This window comes from Sphaeramia orbicularis, unplaced genomic scaffold (genome assembly GCF_902148855.1).
Source record: "Sphaeramia orbicularis unplaced genomic scaffold, fSphaOr1.1, whole genome shotgun sequence".
In the NCBI taxonomy this organism is placed as follows: Eukaryota; Metazoa; Chordata; class Actinopteri; order Kurtiformes; family Apogonidae; genus Sphaeramia; species Sphaeramia orbicularis.
In genome coordinates, this window is record NW_021941597.1 from 228998 (window position 1) to 249835 (window position 20838).

A 20838-nucleotide genomic window follows, 5' to 3' on the forward strand; every position below is an offset into this window, starting at 1 on the left:
CTGAACTCATTATTGAAACAAATGGTTAGGGGTTCTGTGAATTCTTGGTCAGGTCTGTTATTGTCTGGGTGTCGTTGGAAGATGGTCTTTACTGTCTCGATACCCAGTTGTGTATTCATGTTGGTGTATAGGCTGTCAGTGGTAAATAGGTAGAATTGGGTAGGAACAACCATGGGTCTGATGGTGTGCAGAAAGTGGTAAGTATCTTTCATATAGCTATGGTGTTTCCTGGAGAGGGGAGTAAGAAAGTGGTCTCTGTATTGAGTAATGTTGTTTGATGTACTATTGCAGTCTGAAACAAGGAGGAACCTCAAGGGGAATGGTCCGTGTCTCTGGATATTTGTGAATTTTCAGGATGAGATAAAACTGCCTGGTACGGGGTTGATCTGAATCAAAAGGTAGTCACGCTGTTTTGCTGTAATGTATTTCTTTTGATAAAGACTTTGGACATTGGACCAGATTTGTAACTGGGTCTATTATGGTGAATAGTTTGTGACATGGGTTTATAATATTTGGAGTCCAAAAGTTGTCTATCGGCTTCTGTGAAGTATTGTCTTTCCATGATGACTACCATTTTGTGGACTTTGAAAAGGCTTTTGACAGCATCCACAGGGAGAGTCTATGGCAGACATGCCCCGTATGGAGACATTATGGAATCCTGCAAAAGAAAACCTTTGTGGGCCCTTTCTGTGTGGAGTTTCCATGTTCTCCCAGTGACTGCATGGGTGCTCTCCGGTTTCTCAAAGACATGCACTTAATAGGTTAATTGGTAAATCTAAATGGCTCAGAGGTGTTAATGTAGGAGTGATGGTGATTTTTTGAACACTTATCCTTAATTTAACCAGGAAAAAAAGCTCATTAAGATTAAAAATCTCTTTTTTAAGAGTGTCCTGGTCAAGTCAGTGTACCCCACCTTGGCCTGAAACGTAGCTGGGCTAGGCTGGAGCCTGTCACCCCTATCACCCCACAACCATCTTGAGGATAAAGTGGTTCAGAAGATGAATGAATGAAAACTGTTGTGGATCAGGCTCCCATCAGACTGTATGACATCTTTGTCTAAGAGAAATAGACTGGATTCATTGATTACTTGTCAATTGTGTATTTTCTTTTCTTTTCTTTCTCTTCCCCTTGGGGATTAATCTGAACCTGTAAACATGTTTACTTCTGCTCAAAAGTTGGAACAGTGAATTGGTTTTGGAACCAACCTCAAGTGGACAGTAAAAGGAAAGGCAGATTGGATTCCCTCAAACCTAGTCACATTATTTCTTTGTTGAGAAATAATTAGGCAACACAAAGAAGACTGCAACAACACATTAATTACACAACAATAAATAAGCTTTATTCATTACCAACAGATTTTTAATATAACCTGACACATTAGGTACTATAACAGAATAATGGTGTAATGAGCTCCCCTGCGCTGTTACAGTTGACACAGTTATATCTGCCCCCCCTGTTTTCCTTTCTGTCTTTATCAGTCCTTCTCTCTCTCTTTAGATCTGTCTCACACACAGACACACAAACAGTGTGTCACACACATTCACTGCATGCATCAGCTCCCCTGATCTACCCTGGGCTGTGGATGAAGTCACGTCACACACAGTGATGATGTTAGATCATCAGATAGGTCTCTATCTGATGAGGTCATTGCTTTTCAGACATCAGCGCATCCTCTAGGGGTGTAAACAAACACACATATGGGCTATTTCAAGAAACCACCTGACTATGAAGGAACATGGAGGTCATAAAATCGATACTGAACACCACGACTTCACGAGTTGTGTTGTGTCTGTCTCCCCGCTGCAAGTCCATGTTCAGTTGTTGTTGAGGACCCACCACGAAGCTGTGAAAACAGCAAAACACATGAACTGACCATGACCTAAAGAGACATCAGGCATGTAGGGCTGTTTTGTGTCTGTGTAATCTGCAGCACATTTGTCCTTGTGGATGGAAAAGCTACAAAAGCAGAACAAAAAAACAAAGACAAGTTATTTCAACAAAACGTAAACACAAGGGTAGTGTGCAACTATTAACTGGAGCAGACAGAGGCAGACATGTTGTTAATGGAATGTAGTGAAGACTATCTGACTGTTAAATTTATTCAAGTGACTTCAAGGATGAGTTATGTACATATATGTATGTTGCATATATTTCACCTGTTCAGATATCCAAAACTTCCCAGTATTAACAGTGAATTTTGGCACCGTAAGTGAATTTGAAAGTCCAGTGTATCAGATTAAGGTGGAGGTAGGAGGGTGTAATTGGAGCATGTAATATAATATTTGTTATTATGTTTTCATATATACAGTATATATAATGAAGGTTGGGAGTTTTATATACATATATATATATATATATATATATATATACACACACACACACCACACACACACACACACACACACACACTATATATATATATATATATATATATATATATATATATATATATATATATATATATAATTAAGGTTGGGAGTTTGAATCCTGACAGGAGCAAAACGTAACGTGGATCCAGGTGGGCCCCTGGCCAAGGCCCTTTACGTATATGCCTGTACCTCAGAATGAGCAATACAAATAATGATAGAGTCATGCCGGCTTGGATGTTGCCTGAGACAACGAGGCCCCCGTCAGGTGTTGGGGAACCAGGACATCCTGATGTCAAATCAGCCACTGGAACAACACATTCCTGGAGCAGGGCAGAGAACATGGTACTGATGGAGTGTTACTATGCTAGCAATCCCAGTGAGAGGGGATATATGCAGAGGATGTGGTAGACATGGTTGCTTTAAAACCCCACGTCGTCACTGACTAAGAAACTTCTCTTAGCTCAGTGTTCAAATATCCTCAATAAGAAGTTGCTATCACAGCTAGAGATTAACGGGGTGCAGCGTTGTACCTCATCCATGGCACAAAGATGCTACAACAAGGGGGAGCCAGGACGACAGCTCAGCTTGGTGGTGGTTTTATCATCACCCCCAAATGTCAAGATTGGGTACCAAGCCCCAAAGACAGACAGACTGAATGCAAGGGCAGCTGACCCGAGAGAGAGAATCATGAAGTCCTGGGGGAACTCAACTACCTCCTGCTTGCCAAGGCTAAAAAACTAAGTACCAGAGCAGTCTCTACTAAAGGACTTGAACACCACACTCCTAACTATGCCTACCAATACCATCACTGAGACCAATCAGCTGATGTATGCAGCAGCAACAGTCATCCTAGAGATACTTGGCTATAAGATGAACAGCATAAGCAGCCGGAAGGAGTGAATTGCCCCATGGAGGAGAAGGCTAGAGGCAAAGATTGTGGCAGCACAGAGAGAAATCGAGCTTCTAACAGAACTAAGTAGAGGTGTGAATCTAAGGAAAGAGCTGCCCAGGAAATATAACAACTGTCCACAGCTGAGGACCTGGGCCCTAGCTATCTGCCTAAAGAGGTATGCAAGAGAAGTAGAGGCAGGAGAATAAACAAGAGGTTCTGCACCAACCCAGCTAAGGTCTTCTCTTAATGGCAGGATAATAAGGCAACCCAGGGTTGAGACTGAGCAATACTGGAAAAGTATCTAGGAGAAAGAGGTAAGACATACCACCATCACCCAATGACTGATGGATTTACAGGCAGAGCACAGCCAACTTCCAGAAAAAGACCCAGTAGTAATCACCGTAGTAGACATCCAATCAAGAGTGTCCAAAATGAAGAGCTGGACAGCTCCAGGGCCTGGCACGATTACTGGCTTAAAAAGCTGACTGCACTCCATGAACGCCTAGCAGCACAGATGAACTCGCTACTAATGTCAGGAAACCATCCAGAGTGGCTAACCCAGGGCCGGACAGTCCTCATGATGAAGGACCCCCAGAAGGGAACAACGCCATCCACCTACTGGCATATAACCTGCCTCAGCACCACATGGAAGCTCCTATCAGGCATCATAGTGGCTAAGACAAGTAGGCTCATGGAACAATACATGAGCAGAGCACAGAAATGAATTGGTAGCAACACCAGAGGAGCCAAACACAGCAACTGGTTGACACGGCAATCACCCAACACTGTAAGACACAGGAACACCAACCTGTCACTGCCTGGATTGACTACAAGAAAGCCTATGACTCAATGCCACACACATGGATACTGGAGTGCCTAAAGCTGTGCAACATCAACAGGACACTAAGAGAGTTCATTCAGAACTTGATGAGGCTATGGAACACAACTGTGGAGGTCAAGTCAAAGCAAATTGTGCAGGTAAGCATCAAATGGGGCATATACCGAAGAGATGCTATATCCCCCCTGCTGTTAGCCAGATCATCACAAAGAGTGGCTTTGAATACCAGTTCCAAAGTGGAACAACCATCAGTCATCTCCTCTACATGGAAAACATCTTGCTGTATGCCAAGAATGAGTGTGACATTGACTTCCTGATTCCCCTCACTCGGATATACAATAAAGATATTGGGATGTCATCCGGACTAGATAAATGTGGGCGGATGGTATCTTGAAGAGGAACATTACAGATGTGCAGGACAGTTACAAATACCTGGGGATCCCACAGGCAAGTGGAAATCATGAGGAGGCAGCTCGGAGGTCAGCCACAGCCAAATACCTACTGAGGGTAAGGCAGGTCCTGAAAAGTCAGCTGAATGGAAAAATAAGATCCAAGCCATCAACACCTATGCCCTACCAGTGCTCAGATACCCCACTGGCATAATATCCTGGCCACTGGAAGAGATACAAGCCACTGATATCAAGACAAGGAAGTTCCTTACCGTACATGGAGGGTTCCACCCTAAGTCCAGCATCCTGAGGCTGTACACAAAGTGAAAGGACTGAGGACAAAGGTTGAGGACTACTAAGTGGTCAGTGCTACTGGGGGAAACTACAAGCCTCCAGGAATATAACAAGAAGATGGCCCCCAATGACCAACTGCTAAGTGAATGCCTCAGGCATCAAAACCCAGTAAGGAGGAGGAGCAAGAGGCACTATCATGGAAGGACAAGCCCCTGCATGGCATATACCACTGGTAGACTGAGGATGATATCGAGGAAAACTTACCAGTGGCTGGAAATGGTTGGACTCAAAGACATCACAGGCACTACTCATGACTACACTAGCACAGACCATGAACATAAGACCAATAGAGGCCGGGGTCTACCGCACCATACAGGACCCCAGGTGTAGGCTGTGTAGAGAAGCCCCTGAGACAGTCCAGCACATCACAGCAGGGTGTAAGATGCTGGCAGGCAAGGCATACATGGAGCGGCATAACCAGGTAGTGGGCATAGTGTAATGGAACATCTATCATCGAAGGTGATAGACAAACAAGCCAAGATCCTGTAAGACTTCCAGATCCAGAACAACAAGATGGTGATGGACAATCAGCCTGACCAAGTGGTGGTTGATAAACATAGGAAGACAGTGGTAATGATAGATGTAGCAATCCCAAGTGATGGCAACATCTGGAAGAAAGAACTTGAGAAGCTCGAGAAATACAAAGGGATGAAAGAGGAGACAGAGAAAATGTGGGGTGTGAAGGCAACAGTGGTCCCAGTAGCGATCAGGGCACAAGGGGCAGTGGCCCCCAAGCTGAGTGGATGGCTCAGCAGATACCAGGAACAACATCAGAGATCTCTGTCTAAAAGAGACCAGTCCGAGGAACATCTAAAATCCTGCGCAGAACCCTCAGGCTCTGAGGCCTCTGGTAGAGGATCTGATTCTGAAGGAGGCACCGCTCTATTTTCCTTTACCTTCTCCAACTGGCAGTTAAAACACATACTGCTGGAACAGATAGTGCAGAGGGAAGAAACAAATGCAGCATAGACTTGCAAGTAAGTCAGAAAAAGTCTTTCATCGTTCTTTATGAGACATTGCAGAGTTGTTGAGGTGCTCTGGTTATTCAGTGTGTTGTCCCACGTGGCAAACAAGAACACTGCTGCTTGGCCTGAGAGGCAGACAGGATTGCAAGTTCCGTGGATCACCTTTTATCACCCATAGGTGTGTAGTGATGGAGATGACTCCAGAGGGGAACAGACCTTCAAGACAGACAGGGGTTTGAAGAATCAGAACCGGAGAGAAGGCAGATGGATCTCTCACTGAGACGATGCAGGAGACACAGATGTTGACAGAAGAAGCAGAGCGTAAGGAAGCCGTGGTCCGGTCCATCTCCTCAACTGGGAGGTCAGAAGACCCAGGACGGGCGGAGCCAGTTTTGCAGAATGGCTCTTCAGCGGATGAATCCCTGTCCAGGAGACAGTAGAAAAGAGGTCCAAATTGTCTGGCGGGGACCCTTGGATGGTGCAGAGGTTCTGGGGGGCGGGTCAGGATGCCAACAGTGAAAGTCCGTGATGAGGTCCAGTCGAGGATATGGCAGCCAGGAACTCAGGACCTCTCCTCCTGACCCTAGCCCTTCCGGTCGACCAGGTACTGGAATCCCCCACCATGCCGTAGCAGAGTAGATTAAACATCTCAGAGAGAATGCAGGACCCCCATGGATGAAGTGAGGAAGTGGCACAGCTGGCAACATAGGGCTCTTGTGAACCGGCTTCACCTTGGACATGTGGAGCATAGGAGTCTTAGTCTTACTGCCATTGGACTGATGCCCCTCTGGATGGGGAATGGGCAAACGAACCTGGGTGCTAGCTTCCTGACTCCACTCGTAGGGGAAGATCCCAAGGGAAAAGCCACACCCTCTGGCCAGCCTGGTAGGGAGGACTTGGAGTTCGATGTCGGTTGGCCATGGCAGTATAATGAGCAACAGAGTGCGGGAGGGTAGTGGGAGTATGGGACCAGGTTCATCGACGGCAAGGGAGGAAGGCTTGGACCAACAGACAGGAGACCTCCCTCTTTAGGGCTGGAAAGAGTGGAAGTTGGTAGCCATAGGCACATTGGAATGGAGAGAGGCCTGTAGCAGAGCTAGTCAAGGTGTTGTGAGCATATTCAATCTACAGTAGCTGATCCAACAAGGGGGGTTCTGGGACACCATGCAGCACAATGCTGTTTGCATTTCCTGGTTCTTGTGCTCGGTCTGCCCATTGGACTGAGGATGGAACCCAGATGACAGGCTGGCGGTTGCCCGCTGTAGTTTACAAAATTCCCTCCAAAATACAGAGGAGAACTGGGACGCTGAGTCTGATACCGTTTCAACAGCTAGACTATGCAGCCAGAAGACATAAAGTAGGACCAGCTGGGCAGTCTTAGCTGACGTGAGCTTAGGCGAGGGCACAAAATGGGCCATTTTGATGAATTGCTCCACCACAGGGAGGATGACCATATCACCACTGGAGTGAGAAAGAGCAGTGACAAAGTCTAAGGAGATGTGAGACCATGTACAATGAGGAACTGGAAGTGGCCAAAGGAATCCAGATGGGGCTTGGTGAGAGGGTTTGTGTTGGCTACACACGGGACATGCCCTAACAAACTCTAGGGTATCTTTTTCTGAGGAGGGCTACTAGAACCGTTGGAGAAAGACATCCTGAATCTGCTGGGAACCCAGATGGCAGGTGAGTTTGGAAGTGTGGGCCCATTCCAGTAGCTCAGACATCAAGGTAAGGGGAACAAAAAGACAGTTTTGAGGACAAGCACTGTGCCCAGGCTGGCCCTCAGTGACAGACCTCACTCTCTCCTCAATCTCCCAGGACAAGGTGGTGACTATGCAAGGGGCTGGAAGAATGGAAGCTGGTCCCTCAACAGGATTTTCTCCCTTCTGGAACTGACGGTACAGAGCACTAGGCCTGGCATTGCGGGACTCAGGGTGGTAGGAGAGACTAAAGTTAAAGGTGATAAAGAACAGGGACCATCGCAGTTGGCGGGAGTTTGGTGTTTTAGCAGTCTGAATGTACTCCAAGTGTTTGTGGTCAGTCCGTACCAGGATGGGTAATTTGGTGCCCTCTAACCCATGCTGCCATTCCTCCAGAGCCAGCTTTACAGGCATCTACCTCCATTACAAACTGGTGGTCAGGGGCCGGCATTTGGTGGATGGGTGCGGAGGTGAACCTGGACTTGAGGTTCTGGAAGGCCTCATTGGCAGGAGTCAACAAAAAAGGTATCTTGGACGATGTAAGGGCTGCGAGACTGGCAGCCACAGAGCTGTAATTACAGATAAAGCCAGTGGTAGAAGTTGGTGAACCTCAGGAAGTGTTGCAGCTGGTTGCAGGAGTCAGGGACAGGCCAGAATGTGACGGCAGAGACCTTCGCTGGGTCCATCTGCAGGGTGCCTTGTGTCACAATGCACCCCAGGAAGGAGACAGAGGAGGCATGAAATTCACATTTCTCAGGACGGTTTGGACAGAGTGGACATGCTCCTCTCGGGATTTGGAATGATTCAGCATGTCCCTCAGTATGTCGTTGCTCAAAGCCTGGAAGACAGCTGGGGCTTGGGGAGGCCAAAAAGGCATCACTAGATACTCGTAGTGCCTGCTGTGGGTGTTGAATTCCATCTTCTTTTCGCCGCCCTCTCAGATATGGGCCAGGTGGTAGGCATTGTGAGGGTCTAGTTTTATGATGATGGTGGATCCTTGGAGCTGCTCGAATGCTCGTGGAGTAGCTCTGGCGATCGGTTGTGCTGGCAGGATTCAAACTGGGCTTTCCCACATGGCAGACGAGAACTTTGCTGCTTGGCCAAAGAGGCAGGATGGATTGCGAGGTCCAGGGATCACCTTTTATCACCCGTAGGCATGTAGTGACACAGAGAGGGGAACAACCTGAAGCAGCATTCAGGACAGGCAGGGGGTTGAAGATTCAGAACTGCAGAGACGACAGATGGATCTGTCACCAAGGCGATGCAGGAGACACGGACGTTGACAGAAGGAGCAAAGCTCGGGGAACCCGAGGTCGGTAAACACTGTCACAGGCAGATGAGAAACAGGATTCACAAAGGCAGATCTTGTAATCAAAGGCAGAAGGATGGTTGGTCTACTGAGGCAGAGATGAGAAGATGTGATCAGATTCCGGCAGGGTCAGAACTGGGGAATCAGGCAACAACAGTAGGCTGGATAGTCTGGCATGCTGCAAGAACAATCCTGCACTGGTTGAATACTGGCCAGCTGTTTAAGCACAGTTATAAGCAACAGGTGGAATGGATTAGGCTGATGAGGTGTGGCAAGGTGAGGGAGGAGACAGCAGCAGGACAGACTGTGACATACTGCCATGATTTGTGTCATGAGCTGAGAAAGTCTGGGCAACCCTGCTGTACGGAAATATGTGAGCCCTTTTCAGAGTTCAGGCAAAAATGCTCATTGTCTAGCACTGATTGTTATTCAACAACATGGGGATCCACAATTTGGCACATTCTACTACTCTTCCTGTCCTTCGAAGAGAGCAGACGTGTTTTTCTGAGCTCCGCTATCTGCTGGTTTTCCTGCCTCCCCTACTTGCTTGGCCTTGCAGTGTCTCGTCTGATTTACTTTTCTGTTGAATCCCTGCTTACTGAGCTCTCGATCAGCAAACATGGAATTGATCAACTGGTCACTCAGCGCAATTGATACAATTTTTTCATCAAGGAAGAATGGTCCTGGGGAACCCGCCTGCCTGATGGGACAGCTTCAGCTGGATACACCTGGGACGCTTGGGACAAGTGGAGGGTGGTCTGTCCTGTCTGAACTGTCGGTGGAGGATGCAGAAGACGTGATTTTGTTTGGAATTATGATGGTGGGGCACCTTCTGATGGCTGGGAATGGTCCTGATCTATCGCAAAATCAGTAAGGACAGCAGCATGCAAAGAGACCCCCTGCTGTCGGTGGAAATTGGGAAAACACTTCGGAGCGGTGAGTGAAAAATGTGCTCCCACTGCAGTCAAACATCTTCCATGGTCAAGACAACGTGGCCTGAACTGATAAGGACTGTAAGACTGAGGGTTGGACAGCGCGAAACCAATGGTGTCTCTTATCTTCGCACCCACATTCCAGAATTCCTACACAGCTCATGCATCTCCCATTCCCCCATCCCCCCCAACCCCCCACTCGACGTCTGCACTCGGTCTAATTATTCACACTGTCCCCCGATTCCCTTCAAATCCATGAAAAATTCCCAGCATGTGTCCACGTGTACTGGTGTAATCTGTATGATGTCTTAATATTGGCTTTGCAATTATCTTCTGTTCTTCACTGCAATTTCGAAGAAGGGTTTTGTGGCAGCGCTCTAGTTGTACTCTGTACTAGGAGCAGCGGCCCGATGTCCTACTCATCGAACCCCACTTTTGTTTGATGTACTTTGTACTGTCAAATGACAATAAAGAGCTTATGTTCTGATTCTGATTTATTTTATAATTTGATCTAACTTTGCAGATTTGAATCCCTCAGTAATGTGGAATGCTTTTCAGTGCAATATCAGCTAAGGAAAGTATAGCTTATTAGATAGAACAGCTGATAGACTGTGATATGAGGCTGAAGGTCTGCTGATGTTCTTACCAGGAACCAGCATGGTGGTGAGGATTTCAGGAGTTTCCAGAAAGTCCACATTCCCCCTCTGAAAGGTTTTACTGTAGTTGGTCTGCAGGTGGCTAAAGACAAGATATTCAGATTTGGACATGTGAAGCAGATCAGCAGATAAAAAAGTGACTTGATTACACATCATACAGTCATGAATGTTCCACTAAATTCGGAATATGACATTGTTATGACTTCGACAGGTGTCATGTAAACAGAATTTGATTTTGTTTGGATTTCTGAATTAAGCCTTTTTCTGAATGGAGAGTTTTGTAAAACTTGGGATACACTGATATTCCAATTTCACCAAGATTCTTTAAAACATTTGTGAATTTTACAGCGGTGGTGACACAACCCCTGTTTACCTCAGTAGTCAAGTGGAGGAGAGGACTCAGGTCAGACGAAGAGAAACAGACCTGTAAATGGCAGAGAGTATGAACATGATCATTGGATATAAACTAATATATATATATATATCTATAGTATTGACCTTTCAAGGAGTTTCAGGAGCTAAAAGAACAGGCTGACTGCATACAGTTTGACACCAGGGAAAATGATGAAAAAAACTCTTTTTTTTTTAATTGGGGCATCCACAGCTGCACAGAACAGGGAATATTAGTGGAATCTTAAATTCAGAATAAGTGCAAGAAGTTGAAATCTTTGTACATGTAAATTCTTTCATTCACAGCACACACACATTTATGTACACAGGTCAAGATTAATCCTCACTGAAGTTTTTTAGCTCCTGGTTGGCACCTGGACCCACCTACAAATAAAACTGAGCTTTTCATCCACTACCAGAAAATGACTGCCTTCCAGGTTGTTAAGTAAACTTTTATGCACAATCAACAAACAAAAAGCATTGTTTATTAGGTGTGATGAATCCCTCGTGCTCTCCGCCATGTTTGCACCTCGGTAGCTTGTGTATCAAATTTAATTAATTTAATTAATTTATTTTAACAAAACGTGGGGGGTGTGTTCATGTGCAATTTTCAAGTTCGTACCTAGAGTTTACCATAATTTCCATTGCATGTGATGGCAGGGATAAAGCCAGACCGTTTCTTTGTGAGTCCAAATTGAGCAAGGAAATAATTTGAGATGTATCTGAACAAGTCACTGTTCATTAGTCATGATGCATATGGAACAGGCAAACACTTACTTTTTCCACACGTTGTTGTGCTCCCAGAATTCATAGAGAATGAAGCGTGATTCATTTGCCAGCCGCTGAACTGCGATGCTGCCAAATGCAAAACAAGAGAGTCATGCAATCGTTAATTAGTGCACCACATCATGTCCCCTAACATGGCCTGCTGTCTGAACTGTTTTTCACACTGTGACTGAGCACAGATGAGGTGAATCCATCTAATTATATAATCATCATTATGTGGCCATCATGATCTAATTATAAAGTGTTCTGTCAAAAGCATTAGTCTCATTTCAACTTGAAAATGCAATAACAAACATGACAGTGCATTTAGAAAAATCGCCCATGCCAAAGCATGTAAATGTTCTGCTGTCCTTTGGCAGCTGTGCTTGTTTGAGGATCCAAAGTAATAGTTAATATGTTACTGATTGAGTTTGTTCTGCAGAGACAACAGGAGTATGACAGTATGAACAGATGAAGGTCAAATCCACCCCTGGAAAATCCTAAAATGTAAATCTTCTTTAATCCACTGACATAATTACTATGTTAGGATGCAGCATTAAAATCAAGGTTGTATATATTTTGACAGCAGGCCATTTTTTTATTACTTCACTGATGCCTATTTTCTGTTTTAAAATGGACTGATTCATTACATTTTGGTCATAATTCTTTGAAGACTTGTCATGAGTTTAGAGTTCCCTAAATGCCATACATATTATATTATAAAGGCAGTGTACAAATGTTGTGTGAGGTCATGACATGTGCAGTCTAACCTTGTCTGGCCAGTCAGAGCCAAGCCTCCTCAGACCCAGACCAAGACCCAGACCCAGCCCAGCTTGAAGCTTTGGTTAACTTTGAAGTTAATTTCTTTAGGTTTAGCCTGGGGGTGGCTGGTGGTCACATTTTTTGGCTTAGATTAGTCGAGTTCTCTTTTTTGTTAGGGAGGGGGCGCAGCTTCTACGTCCCTATAGGGGGTGGCCGGCCTTCCCCCCTCCCTTTTATTTATTTTTGCCGGCACATCCAGGCTCTTTTGGTTCATGAGTTCCCTTTTGGTATGTATTATTTCCTGAGTTTATTACTTCTTGAAGACTGTGATTCATTGAATTTCTTTGTTTAATTTGGATTAATAAAATCCTTAAAATCTTTATATTTTTATTGGTGTCCTTTCCTTATGTTGGATTCTCCTTTCCCCTTTGAGCCACTTTACTTTTGTTGTTTGGAGACCATAACAACAAATTTCCTTTAAGACAAGATAATCTAAACAAATAAATCATCCTTTTAGATCACAGTTCTGATGTCGTTGGAGCATAAAGGAACTGTTGCTGTTTCTCTGACTATAGCTAACACACTATGTAAACTGAAGTCATTCAGTATGTGAAGACAACACAGTGTTATTTGATCAAGCATGAGTTTTTGCTTGAATGAGAAATTGATGAAAAAAGAAAAAGAATTAGAATGTTTTATAGACTGACTGTAAACATCCAGTCTGGGCACAGGAACACTCCATGTACTGTCTGAGAGCCAGACGAAACTCCTCCTGCTCCTCTTCAGCACTGAGAGCTGCCTCTGGACAATCAGGATGTGCTGCAACACATAAAAGCACAGACATGAATGACGCGCAAAGTCCCAAGATGTTCGGAAATATTCAGGCAGCATTTCACATTTCACCTGAGCTGTTACCAGAAAGCTTGTGACTCACAGACCAAATGTCTGGATATTTATAATCAGAATTAGAGTCTATGTAGCCCACTGTCCGACTGTTTCTCCATAAATAAACTGACCCCTGGGCCTCAGTGTGACTCAAGTATTAACTTATAGATCATGAATCTTGCTGTCCTGTTCTACTTTAGGCACATATTGAATCAAGTGTGCAATGTTTGTTGTTGTTGTAACTTGGTTTTCTTCCTCTTTCTTCTCAAGACTTACATACAGTACTTACATTACTTATTACTTTACTTATATATTGTTGTGTGTGTAATATATATATATAATATATATATATATAATAAATCTATATTTACTCTAGCAAAACAGGTATAGTGCCTACTAAAATGAGAGCCTGAACAGAATAACATCATCTGCAATAACGCTAATTTATGTCTGTATGGCTAATTGTTATTCCAGCTATTTCCACATGCATTCATACAGCTATCGCTAATGGTTCAATCGCTTAGAGTGAATAATAGCAGTGGACAGTGGGCACCCTTGATGGCATCCTCTTTTGATTGTGATTGGTCCTGGTACATTTTTGTTTGTTAATATTTCTGCCGTAGGATTTAAATACAACAACTGAACCCATTTTACAAATGTATCTCCACATCCAAATCTTTCCAAGATATTAAACAGATAGGGCCACTCCACTCTGAAAGCCTTTTCAGCGTCTAAGGATAGGAGGGCCTTATCAGAGGGGTCTTCCAAACCTTGAATAACATTAAGGACTCTCCTGACATTATGGAATCCTTGGTGTCCTCAAATAAACCCATTTTGATCCCTATGTATTATACTAGGTAGTGTTTCTTGTAGCTGCCTTGCTGAAATTTTGCACAAAATTTTGAGGTCAGAATTTAATAAACTTATTGGTCTCATATTTCGCATCTGTTACTGGGCTTCATGTGTTGGCAATAGTGTTATTAGGACACCTTATTCTACTGAATAAACATCTGATCCAAAGTCTTATTTAAGAAGAAGTATAAAACTGAGGCCATCCCCATCTTCTTGCAATAGGACTAGCTGGGTGGCAAAACAGTGCTATTATGCCACAAAAGTAACTGGAATCTAAAAATAACTATTGAAAACTACTGGACTTCTGCTCTGACAATGTTCCCAAACTCTGAGGACTGGTTTTTTCTATCAGGGACAATGCTCCTGGCCTCATTTAAGTCCATAAAGGTGTGGATGACGGACCACCACATGAAGACCCTGTCATGGGAAGGACAACCTCCTGATCTGAACCTATTTTGGAAATTTCTAGAATATAACTCAGAGGAAGATGGATGGTCATAAGCCATGGAACATTGCTGAACTTCTTGAATTCTCTGCCAAGAGCTGCATAAAATCATCCAACAGCAGTGGTGGAGAGCCAAGACATGTGAAAGCTGTCACTGAAAATCAGAGTTATTCCACCAAATACTGAGTTCTGAACTTTTACCAAGTTACAACATTAGTATTGTGTTGTTTATAGATGAATATGAACTTATTTTCTTTGCATTATTTGAGGTCTGACAACACTGGCTCTTTTTGTTATTTTGACCATGTGTCGTGTTTTGCAAATACATGCTTAAATAAACTTTATTTGGAATTTTGGGAGAATGTTGTCGGTAGTTTAGAGAATAAATCAAAATGTTCATTTTACTCAAACACATACCTATAACTAATGAAATCCCAGAAAGCAATAATTTTGCATGGTCTAGTAATTTTTTTTCCAGAGCTGTACATACATATATATATATATATATATATATATATATACATACATACATACAGGGCGGGGAAGCAAAATGTACAATATTTTGAGGCAGGGATTGAAAGACAGTGTATGACCAATTAGTTTATTGAAAGTCATGAGAATTTATTTGTCACAAGAAAATGTCCATAATAGAAAATGTTTTTATTCTCTGTGTCCTCCTTCTTTCTCAATAACTGCCTTCACACGCTTCCTGAAACTTGCACAAGTGTTCCTCAAATATTGGGGTGACAACTTCTCCCATCTTCTTTAATAGTATCTTCCAGACTTTCTGGTAATAGTTTTGCTCATAGTCATTCTCTTCTTTCCATTATAAACAGTCTTTATGGACACTCCAACTATTTTTTTGAAATCTCCTTGGGTGTGGACGAGTGCATTCAGCAAATCACACACTCTTTGACGTTTGCTTTCCTGATTACTCATATGGGCAAAAGTTTGTGCAAAGGTATGGATAATAGTGTTAGGTATGATTATGACCTCAGTAATGTTTGGGTTTCAAAACAACTGACGTAGTGTCTGCTGAGAAAAAACAACTAAATGTTCAGTGTACATTTTGCTTCCCCACCCTGTATATATATATATATATATATATAAATAAATATATTATATATATAATATATATATATATATATATATATATATATAAATTTTCATCCTCAAAATTATTCATACCCTTGTCATTTTTTGTGATTTGTGTTTTTTATGATGAAAGGAATGACTTTCTTCAAGTTTTGCTTGTGACTTATGTGTGATACACAAGTGAAGGAATAACACCCAATGATACTTGAAGAAATACTTTATTTCAGGAGGATTTTATTGATGGATTTCCAAAAAAACGCAAGTGTTCAAAATTATTCATACCCTAGGTTTGCAATGTCTTTTGTCTAATGTCCAATGTCTTTCTCTTCATCGTCAATAGAGTAGCCTTTGGTTCTTAAAGATGGTTCCTGTTTAGTGTCCACAGGCTAGTACACAAGACTATGTACAATGTAGATAGAAAGAAATGTAAAAAAAACAAACAGTATGTACAGTCCAGTACAGTAAACAGTGCAAAACAGTATGTGCTGTTCAGATGCGGTTGTATGTGTAAACCGGATGGTTTACAGTGCTGGACAGTCTGTTTTTGTGTAGCAGGCATGTGACCACACCCTTACCCACACCTGTAGTACAGCCGCGTCATTGGCTACTGATGCAGATCTGTTTATATACCCCCTCTGGTTGTTCAGGTCCGCCCTCTCTCTCCTCAGGTGAAGCGAGTGTTGGCCGGCGTGCAGCTCCGCTGAGCCGTGCTATCCCAGTGTGGTACGGGTTGCTCTCAGGTATGTAGCTCAGTCTCATGATGTTGTGAAAATGTTATCCCATGCTGAGTTGATAGTTCTTTGTTGTAGGCTGGTGTGTGTGTTCCTTTCCAGGTAGCTGCCGCTGCTAACCATTAGCTCTTAAATGCGTGCAACTCCAGCTAACCACACAGGTAACCAGTGCCGTAAGCCTAGTGCTATTTTGTCTGGTACTGTGTACATAATATCATTAACTGTTGGCTTTGTTTCTTCTAAAGGTTGCCTGGCGTTAGGCCGCTGTATGCCCTGTCTTGCCTCCTGCCTTCAGCCATTTTCTGCTTTCTTTGTCTGTGCCTCACTGGTGTAGACTATGTGTGAATAGTCGCTCTGCCTTGTTATTTAGAAGCTCTTTTAACATAGTGGACTGTAGGTCAAAAGGGGGTACCTTTCAACAGTTCCTGTGGAGGACCTGTTAAACTGATGCATGTTTTCTTTTGTTTTTCATTTTGACTTGAGTTTGCAGTTGTTTTTTATACAGACATTTTGTTTGGTTTTATTTATTTGCGTTTACAGTGACCTCTGGTGACGGCTAGTTCCAGCTCAATTCTCTTCCAAACTGACCTGCTTTAGTTTATTGGTGCTGTTTCATATTGTATTATTTGGAAATAAAAAGGAATTGTATAAGTGTTTTTAAGAGAAACAATTTTATAAAGAGATTATTTTATTACGAGTGATGAATAAAGTTTGTTAAATGATTCTGACTTCATACCTGTATTCATTTGTGTGCTTACCTGTGCATGGGCTGTTCCCTGGGAACCCACAGAAGTTAAGGTTAAACAATATACTCTTTAGGTGCAGGTCCTAAGGTGGCGTTGTCGGTGTTTCCTTCTCTAGGTCTGCTGCTCACAGTTCTTCTGGTATCACCACAAATGCAATATTGTGTGCATATAAGGTAGTAATATGCAATGAGTCACAGTCCCAGAGAAGTTGGAGAGTGCAGCTCAGTGTGGACACAGTATGATGGGGGTAGGGGAGGAGTGGGGGGAGGGCATGTGTGTATGGGTGAGATGGCTTTCACAGCTCTGGGGGAAAAGCTGTTTCTGAGTCTGGTGGTGTTATGTTTTTAGGGTTTTTGTACCGTTTCCTAGAATGGAGCAGTACAACCAGTCCATTGCTCAGGTTGGAGGGGGTTCACCGCAGTGCGCCTGGGCCTTCTTCTGGACACGACCTGCGTATATTGTGTCTAGATCTGGTAGGTGACGGGCCCATGATATGTATACATTAATGTGGCATGATGCACAATCTAAAGAACTGAGAGAATCACCAATCTACTGACACTGCTGGATCTGAGATTAAATACCACAACTGTAGAAAACAGAAGCTATCATGAACAACAACAAGCCAATGTAGCAATCTGCAGTCAACGATATTTAAGATTTCAAAAAGAAAAAAAGTCCAAAAGCATTCTAAATACAATTAAAGATTGACATGAAGTAGTAAAGTACAGTGTTACATTGATACACTGGTGGAAAAATCTTTATTAAAGTTTGTAATTTGCAAGCTAGATTTCTCACAGATTTAAAAAAAAAAAAAAAAAAAAATGGGAAAAGGGAGATTGAATGTTGGATTATTCACTGTGAGACCTTCCGAAGGCAGAGTTAAATAGCTCAATGTATTAACGCAACTTTGCAGACCTGGTGACATAGTTTTAAGCTTGGTGATTGCATTTCTTTTGCAAATTGGTGAATCAAATTGATTCACTACAGTCGGATGAACCCAAAGAATCCAGTTAGTTAGAAGAATTTGACTTCCTATTACTAGTCCGGAAAGTCAAGAAACCATTATGCTATCCTGAAAGTTATTTTGGGACCCCAGTAACTGGCAGGTAGGAAAGGTTACCACATAACATGTTACAGAAAGGGAAAACTGATGCCTTTGACTTCACAGACTGGAACACATCATCGAACTCTGTCTGTAGTCCTTACCTATCTTTGCTAACACAGGGATCATCACTCATGGTGTCATGGACTTTTGTCACGCTTCTTTCCACGCTCACTCAGGACTAGGATGGGAATCGAGAACTGGTTCTTTTTGAGAACCAGATCCCAGTAGCTCAATTCCTTGGAATCGTTTGCTTGCCTGCTCAGCGATTCTGCTTATCGATTCTGCCTTCGTTGTGCATGCGCAATGACGTCACACGTACGCTGCATGTTTTGGTCAGAACGAAGACAATGATGGAGTTGAGGCAGAAATGGTCCAAACAGACCACACCAGGTCTAAGCAGACCACACCAGGTCTAAGCAGGACCACACCAGGTCCAAACAGACCACACCAGGTCCAAACAGACCACACCAGGGTCTAAGCAGACCACACAGGTCCAAACAGACCCACCAGGTCCAAACAGACCACACCAGGTCTAAGCAGACCACACCAGGTCCAAACAGACCACACCAGGTCTAATCAGACCACACCAGGTCCAAACAGGACCACACCAAGGTCTAAGCAGGACCACACCAGGTCTAATACCCAGACCACACCAGGTCTAATCAGACCACACCAGGTCCAAACAGACCAACACCAGGTCTAATCAGACCACACCAGGTCTAATCAGACCACACCAGGTCCAAACAGACCCACACCAGGTCTAATCAGACCACACCAGGTCCAAAAAGACACACCAGGTCCAGTTGAAACTCTGTCAAAGCTTCCATTCTTCTAAAGGTGGAATCCTCCAGTCTGCTCAAACATTCATCCACATGTGATCATTTACAGAATGTCACGTATTGATTCTCTACTTAGTGACGCTTGTGAACATAGCGGCAGAGTGAACGCCGGGGCCCAGTTCTAGTTCCAGTGTGGGCACAACACATCATAAACCCTCAAATACAAAGTTTCCGAAACCAGGAGATGGGCGAGCTGAGTCGACACTGGTTTCCACATAGTGGACATGCGGCAATAGAGGAATTAGTAAAGTGTCTTAAGTTTCACTTTCACTGGAAGGGAAGAAAATGACTCAAATAAATGCTCAAATCTGTTCAGCTTGTGTTGACATTTCATTGACTCCAAATGTGTTGGAACACGTTCATCTCTCAGACCAGTTGGTTCAGAATCAGTTTGATCCCAGATCAGTGGACTGGATGTTGTTCACTTCTCCTCCATTCCCGTGTCTGTGTTTTCTCCTCCATCTCTGCTCAGTGCATTTGTCCGTAGACGCTCAGCGTCCATGCACTTCAATGGGACTGAGTGGAACTGCTTTAAACTGACTCTAAACTGGACGCTAATTGGATAATGCCACCATGTTGTCCCGCCCCCAGACACTTGGCGTCTCTGGGGGTGAATAGAGCTGTGGGCGGAGCTCGACACTGGGCTTTCCGCTGATTGGAGGATCAGTTGGAAAGCTGAATCCAGTTTGATTGACAGCTGTTTTCAGAATCCACTCCTTCACTGACACAGTTCAGTTTAATACTGTCACACATTCTGCTGTGAAATCAGAGAAACCGCTACGAAAGTAACTGTTAATTTCTTACACTGTAAATAAAACACACTCATTGCACTTCCTTGTTTCAATTTAACGCAATTTCAACGTTTTCTTGTTTACTTGGTACAATAAGGTCATGACCATTGCTTAAAAAGGAACAGAAGGACAAATTTATGTTTAAATAACGTACAATTTTTTTTTTTTTTTTTTTTTTTTTTTTTTTTTTTTTAATCTAAGCTGACAATGAGCTTCCCCTGTCTGAAAGATGAGCAGCCAACACTGGTACATACTGTAAATGTTCTATTTTCTGTGCAGATGGAAATATAAAAGACAGTTAATGCAAACACACCTGTTTGTACTCTTTCATTTCTTCACCCAATGAGAATCGATAAGGAATCGGATGGATAAGCAAAATCAATAACGGAATCGGAATCATTAAATTCTTATCCATTCCCATCCCTACTCAGGACATGATTAGACACCTGTTTAAAGCAAACTTGTTTCATGATTTCAACATCATGATTTTAAAGCACCATCAAAACACCTGTCCCACACTCCTGCAGTTTAAAGCAAACATTAAAGTTTCTTCTTGAACCAATAAAGAATCACTATAAACACATTTTATACAGTTTAACAGTCACGCTGACAGCCTGTGATGCACTTTTCTGTGTCCAATTTGGTTCTATTAAAGATAGAAGATGAACTGCCATAGTGTTGGTTTAACTCTGTGGGTGTTAAAAGTTATTATTTCAAATTTGCAGTGTAATAGCACATGCCTCTTGTGTTCTCAACTGGCCTCAGCTTGGGTCCAACATTTTCCAATTGTCATTAATTCACTAATTCATACCATATACATGTATCTTATAAAAACCAGGCAGATGAAGTGCTTTTCATAAACATATTCCATCCCTGCATTCAGAGCACATGTCTTAAAAGAGTGATATTTTGCTTTTTTGAAATGGAATTATGCATTTTAAAACATTTCCCTGTGGTCTACATGAACTGAAAATGCGATGCTTGGGTCTAAATTTTTCATCAACGGTAGGGTAGGAGATCCTGGAAAA

General features: G+C 43.1%; 1 pseudogene; it reads right to left on the reverse strand.

The window, feature by feature from the left end:
- Positions 1 to 1635: 1635 nt before the first annotated feature.
- Positions 1636 to 20838, reverse strand: part of LOC115416372 (N-terminal EF-hand calcium-binding protein 1-like) — a 44611-nt pseudogene continuing 25408 nt past the window's right edge.